The following is a 6,714-nucleotide window of genomic DNA, read 5'->3' on the forward strand; positions in this document are numbered from 1 at the left end:
TATATAAACTTTATATACAGTATATACACACACACTTTAATTTCTGCTACAAATTTGAGTAGCTTTAATTTAAAATTTAATGTAAGCTACTCTAATTTGTAGCAGACGTATATGGTAATATTATATTAAAGTTGGAGACACGGTGTTACAGACATTGAAACAAAATGTTTCACTAATAGCCTGACGAACCAATTTCGAGACAGTAGGGTAAATTAATTTCAAGAGGGCATGCAGGAAAATTAAAACCAGTGCTAAATAATAACTCGACAACAGTATTATTAAATGATTAAGCAATAAGACAAACTACCTAGGGATATGCAGCAAATACAAGATTTGGAAACTAACCCAAGCATTGCAATTCAAATGCACAGTCACATTTCTTGAGCAAATGAAAACAGCGGGTTCTTGTAATCCTGTGGAAGCCTATCCAAACAGCCCCATAAACAATACCTTACTGAAGGAGGGACTTCTCAGCGCCTGCGTAGGTGAGTGCGTGAGTAAGTGCCTACTTCACGGTTACTTAGAGCCTGGGACTACACTTCCACTTATTCCTCCGGATTTTCAAATTGGTATTTGCAAGAAGGAAAACAATCACGCAGACCTCACGCGCACTCGATTCGCTTCAGACGCCATGAAGAATCCCGTGTAGATTAAGTGCATTTGCATTGAATAATTTGTGGTAATCACAATTATTGTTATTATTAGTTTTTTATATATATTTTTTAATTCTTCATATGACGTAAAGTGTTTCATTGACATTGGCGATGACAAGCAGTTTCACTTGACTGAGCTGGTTAATGATTTTATATATTTATTTTTATATTATATATATATTTTTTTTTAATTAAATTGATTATATTATAGGATGTATTTTCAGGAGATTAAAATTTTATCCGGAAAGTGTTTTTTTTAATTGGCTTTGAGTGGAGATTGTTGTACGCATCTCGTGTTGGACGCGCTCGCAATCAATGAAGACAAGTCAAACTCTGTGGCATTATGCGGTTTCAAACTGTTACGATGGGCGTAATTATGTTTGGCTTTTGACGTATTTTCAGCATTTTAGACGGAGGACTGGTGGATTGACTTTATATTCGCGTTTGAAAGTTTTGTGAAAAGCGCACCGGTGAGAGGACGCGGTCCTTCCAAACGCGTGTACTTGTTTCACATCTGCGTGACTGCGCAACAATGTAATGAGTGAGTTTGGAGAGCAGCTCCCATCTTTTAGTTTCTGATCAACTGGTTTAAGTTGGTTGCAGAGATATACTGTGTTTTGCATAGCTGAGTTAAGACGGGCTAATCTGCCGAGGCAACGAGCCCGTGCTTAACATATGCCCTGTCAGGAGGACGCGTCAGTTGTCTCGCTTGCTTGTTAGAGTAATGTGTGTTTTGCTGTTGATGCATGGTTTGATGAAGAAATTATAATAATCATTTTATATAAGAGGGATAGATCACTAAAAATTTTAAATTCTGTCATCATTTACTTACCCTCGTCTTTCAGAACCCACACATGGAGAAAAGTAGGAACGTCATATGGCTGACTTTTTCCAGGCAAAGAATGAATGGGGGTGAATGTCAAAAATATATATTAAAAATAATTCTAAAAGTAGTCTGTATGTCTCATGTGTTAAGTCTTCTGAAGTCTTATGATAACGATAATGTGTGAGGAACAGACCGAATATTAAGTCGTTACTCATTGAAAATCATGAATTCCACCACATGTGGTGGTCATTGTTAGTCCGCAAGAGCAAATTCAGTTTGTCGTTTGGGACAGGGCCTTCATATGTACTTGTGGTCTTGTAGACTTACAATGGCCGCCAAGTGAGCATGTCAGTTAAGTCCATGAGACCCGTAGGGTAGTGGTGTAGTACTCAAGACCGGTCTTAAGATCATTTTTTTGAAGCTCTTGTCTTAGTCTCAACCTAATTTGTACTCGGTCTTGTCTTGGCTAAAGGACTAAAAGGACTCTGTATTTTATTTCAAGACCAGTCAAGACCACAACTGTGGGGATATCACTAACTTGCCAGTGCATTGTCTGATTTATTTGTTAACATCATTAATGTGATGATGTAAAACTTACTGAGCATAAGCAATATCACAAGAGCAAGAGAGCTGTTTTCACAAATATGAGCACGATTGCAAACCGTGATATTGATTTTATCCTGTTAGCTTTACACTGTACCACCCGTGGTACACTGCGTGTTTTTGAGGGTTAACTTCATGACTTAGAAAAAAAAGCTAAACATGTCACATATCTTTGGAAAGCTGAGATTCTTGTGATTCAAATGATGCAAACTTTTTAAAGATACAATCAACACAGCAGGTACAATCAGTGTCTTTGTCAGTGCTTCATGCTGTGATCCCATTGTGTTTTCCAGCTAATAGCTCTCAGCTATAGTCATCTGCAGGCATCTGTTTACAAAAAAAATAAAATAGGCGGAATGTTTTTATCCTTTTTCAGTGTGTTCAAACAAAGTTCTGTTACTCAATACCAGTAAGACTTACAGGGATTCTTGTTCTGTTTAGGAACAAACCTCAGAGTGTCCCCTTTCGAAAGAGACCAAAACCATGCATATACTCCAAATGGTTCAAGAACAGCATGTAATTTACTTTGGGTATGCCTTTTTTAGGCGTTTAGGCAAATTTCACAGGAATGCTAAGGGGTTATACAAATGTTCAATAAAGAAGAAATTAATATTAAGTGAACTGCATTTAGACACAATTTTAATTATAAATGATTAATTATTATGAATTGTACCAATTCAGATGCAGCCTCTGCAGTGCAAAGATTAATTATGTTGTTAGTGATTTCATTTGATTGGTAACAGCTCTATATAGTCTTATTATTCTAATTGTATTTATTGATTAAATATTAGAGATTTTTCAGGCTGTAAATGTGGATCTTTCAGATGAATTTGAGAATTTGGTCTTGTCTTGTTCTCATTTTAGGTGGTCTTGATTACAACACTACCGTAGGGTGTCCCATTTGACTTTTGATGATCCTAATTTCAGCCAAATTAGCCATGAAATGGAAATCTGTTTTCTTAATGCATCATATTGCTTATTAGATTATTATTATTTTTACATTTTTAATAAAAAATCATAACTTGATCTTCCAGTGAAACGACAGAATTCTCTCCGGTAACATATGACTTCTTCAATCATTTCATCCACTTTAACTTCACCTCTTTCTTAAAAATGATTGCAAGCTAACATTCACATCTGCCTTCATCCCTGCCATACATATCCCCCCCTTTTTTTGATAATCTGTTTCGCTCGAATGTGTGTCACAAAACAGAAGAAAAGATCTGGGGCTTCCGATACATTGCAGCTTTAACATTTCTCTAAAGTTGATGATTTTCTGTTTAATAACTTAAATTTGAGTTTGTTCATTACACAAAGCTATTGTATGACTTCAGACTTTGAATATATTGCTCAGAATATGAACATATTATAAAGGTGGTCCATTAATGTTATGTTTTTTAGGCTCACATCTTCAGTGACCATTTATTATAATTGTATGAAAAAAATGTACAAAAACAAAAAGAAGAAAATCAGTTATGAGGGTAAGACATGACAGAAGTTTCATTTGTAGCTGCATTATCCCTTTAATATAGATTGGTCTAGTACATGATGTTGTGTTCAAGGGTATCTTTTCTTTTTGTTTTGCCTTTTTTTTTTAAGTGGAAGTGGTGACTTTGAGGGCAAATGAAAATCGAAAAAGCGGCAAGCATTCTTTTCAGAGTGATTTTCAAGTGCTCGTACCAGAATCACATACTCCACGTTTGACCGTGACATGTCCCTCTTCAATGTTAGGCCTATGTATCCTACGCAAATATACATACTTGTCCAAGTAGCCCCCACTGTCTGCACAAGCAGCTTCCACTAGCGTAGAATTAGACTCGATGTGTTTAATGGAGGTTGTCAGCGGTTAAGAGTGTTTTTTTTTTCTTCTTTGGGACAGAGGGAGGGAGAGAGAAGATGTCATCAAGTTGCCAGGAAGCTACAGACTCCCCTGCAGTGCTCAAGCCAACATCCCTCCAGGCCTGAACTGTCCATTGAACCCCCTGTCACTTTTCAAACTCTCTCTCAGCCAAGGCAGGAATTGTATGTCATTAAATTGAAATTTGGTGCCACAGCTGTGGTCCAGCTTCACACAGAGAGAATGGAGTACAGTGATTTAACAGAGAGACTTCCTTTTGCAATAGACTTCAGGATCATTGCTCAAGAAGAATTCAACTCATGAAGTTTAATCAGTGGTTGACACAGCAGAGCATGAGGAGCAGACATCCTTACAATAAAAACTGACTTTACAATAGTTGTAATCCAGAGAAATGAAAGTCTATGGCTGGATGATATATTTGAAATGATTTCGCTGACCATATGAAATTAAACAACATAATGAATGTCAAGGGGATTTTTATTTGGCCATTAAGTTTCTGTATGGTGTCATTAGACTTCAGTTAATTTGCATTTGTAATCTTAATTTTGTGGAAAAATACCTTAACTTATAGCAGTCACATACTTATGAACTATTCTATGCCATTTTATACACAGTATGAGTTGTGCTCACTGAAATTTCCAACATGAATTGCACTTTTAACCAGATGATGTGCTAATTTAACAAAAAAAAAATGTATAAAAATGGAATGTTGGGCACTAAATTCACTCACTGTTTTCCTTGTATAGAGAGGAAGGAGAGGGGTTATCAGACTATTTAAAGCTTCATGCTTTTTTACCATTTTACAACTGCTGTTACTTATTTTCAGTAAAAAATGCTGTGGAAAACAATTTGTAAACTAGATTTTATATTTCTGTTTTAGTTCTTAAACGTTTTGAATCTGCTTGGCAATAATGGCAATTTGGTTAAAGTGGTTCTTTTTTTTAATCAAATTTTTATTGTTTTGACATTGTTTAATATACAGAATAACACAGACAAACAATCAGCTTTGCAACAGAAAAAAACAAAAAACAACACATGATAAATGAAATAGAATTATATATTAAAAATAAATAAATAATAATAAATAATAATTATTAACAATTATAAAAAACCAAATAATAATTTGGTTAAAACTAATCAGTTAAACTGAAGATTGAATGGCAGAAATATACGAAACAATGTTTAAAACCTAATATACTCCAAAATATACAAAGTACAAAGACTATACATGTACAAAAGATTATGCAAAAAGAAATGTATACCCATACAAAAATCTTGACATACAAACAAGTGGAACAGCGCTGAAAGAAGTCTACGTCAATAAGGTGTTCTGAAAAACCTTGAGAGATTACGCCTCAGTCCTTGCTCTTAATGAAAAAATAACATGATCTTTAATCTGAAGACACCATTTATCAAGAAATCAAATGCAACTTCTTCTATCCAAAGTGTGATACAGTCCTGCTGAGTCTCAGCATGATATGTTATTATGCAAATGAGACACATTAGATATCGATGATGACAGAAAGTGGTGCTGATTTTAGCCTAGTTGCAAAATTAGCTCTTTGCTAATTTGATCAAAAGGACAAGAGGACTCACATTTTCTCAAGTGGTAAGATGAAATGTTAGTGTGTTGCCAATATTTTGATGTAGCCTTTAGGGCCAAAATTACTTCTCCATTTGTCATTGTGCTTTTCATTCCAATTACTTGGAGGGAATGTGATTTTGTGTTTATTGAAATGTGTTTTCCTTAATAAGAACACAAGACGACTCATTCAAGAAAACTAATTCGGAAATCTCTACATCTGCAGGGAGTGCTGTGAAGCTGCAGTGATTTGGGTTGTGAAAAAGAATAAAACGTGGATTATAAAATGTAGAGTGGGTTGCGTCACACAAATTTCCTGTGAGTTTTTGGATTTTACATGTGTGAATAAATAAATTCATGCATAAAAATTGAGTTGGCAGTGGCTAGTAAGAAGCTTTGGAGATCATGTCAGACCCTCTTAACTTTTCCATGAGCATAAATTCTGCTTGTTTATTCCGCAAGTACTGAACAAAATAGTCTTCATATATGTTCTAATGTGGCCCCATCACTGTTCATTAAACATCTGCTGCAATGACGTGAGAAGATTCTGTCAGACATTGTGCTCATTCACAAAAGCTGTTGCAGAGAAGTTCAGCATTGTGTCCAGTGAGTGATTCTGTGAAGTATGAATGACCCAGAGGTTTAGATTAGGACTTGGTGCAGTGAACATATACATGCGGCTATTCATGGCTTGTCACGTCTGAAGAATGCAGCCTTCATAAGTTGGCTGTCCAATATTGCCGTCTCTATTTAACCAACATGTCAAACAAAATTCTATTGAAAAACTTTTGATGTTTCAAATACAATTAAGTGATTGTTCAAAGCCTTGAGCACTTTAATACTAGGAATCCTGGAAGAAACTGCATTTTCTGACCTATATTTATGTCTTGTACAGTGTCCAAAATGGTATGTTTAGGGTTTGAGTTCTGTGACGTTAATGGCTGTTTCTTTTCATGTTTCTGGAGCCCCACTGTTCTGAAGCTAATAATAAGTCGTGTTTTAGCCAGTGCTTTGTTACTTTGGAATCTCTTTCAAAATGCCATATGGCTGGAACATACATACCCTTTCTCTTGAAGCATTAATGAACCTGTCAAACTCATCCCTGCTGCAATCACAGAGAAGTAGAAATCTGTCTGTGGAGTTGACCAGGTTTACATTTCACTGCAAGCTGTGTTCTGTGTAACTGTGTATG

The 6,714-nt window shown here is 35.6% G+C and overlaps 1 long non-coding RNA gene across 1 annotated transcript in view; it reads left to right on the forward strand.

Annotated features, from left to right (window-relative positions):
• Positions 1 to 4,705, forward strand: part of LOC107691700 (uncharacterized) — a 19,222-nt gene extending 14,517 nt beyond the window's left edge. Inside the window, exon 3 of the long non-coding RNA XR_001634558.1 lies at positions 3,962 to 4,705. This is a non-coding gene — a long non-coding RNA (uncharacterized LOC107691700). The remainder of the gene's footprint in view (positions 1 to 3,961) is intronic.
• Positions 4,706 to 6,714: the final 2,009 nt, after the last annotated feature.

The sequence above is a fragment of the Sinocyclocheilus anshuiensis genome, unplaced genomic scaffold (assembly GCF_001515605.1).
Source record: "Sinocyclocheilus anshuiensis isolate Anshui unplaced genomic scaffold, SAMN03320099.WGS_v1.1 scaffold186, whole genome shotgun sequence".
NCBI lineage: Eukaryota > Metazoa > Chordata > Actinopteri > Cypriniformes > Cyprinidae > Sinocyclocheilus > Sinocyclocheilus anshuiensis.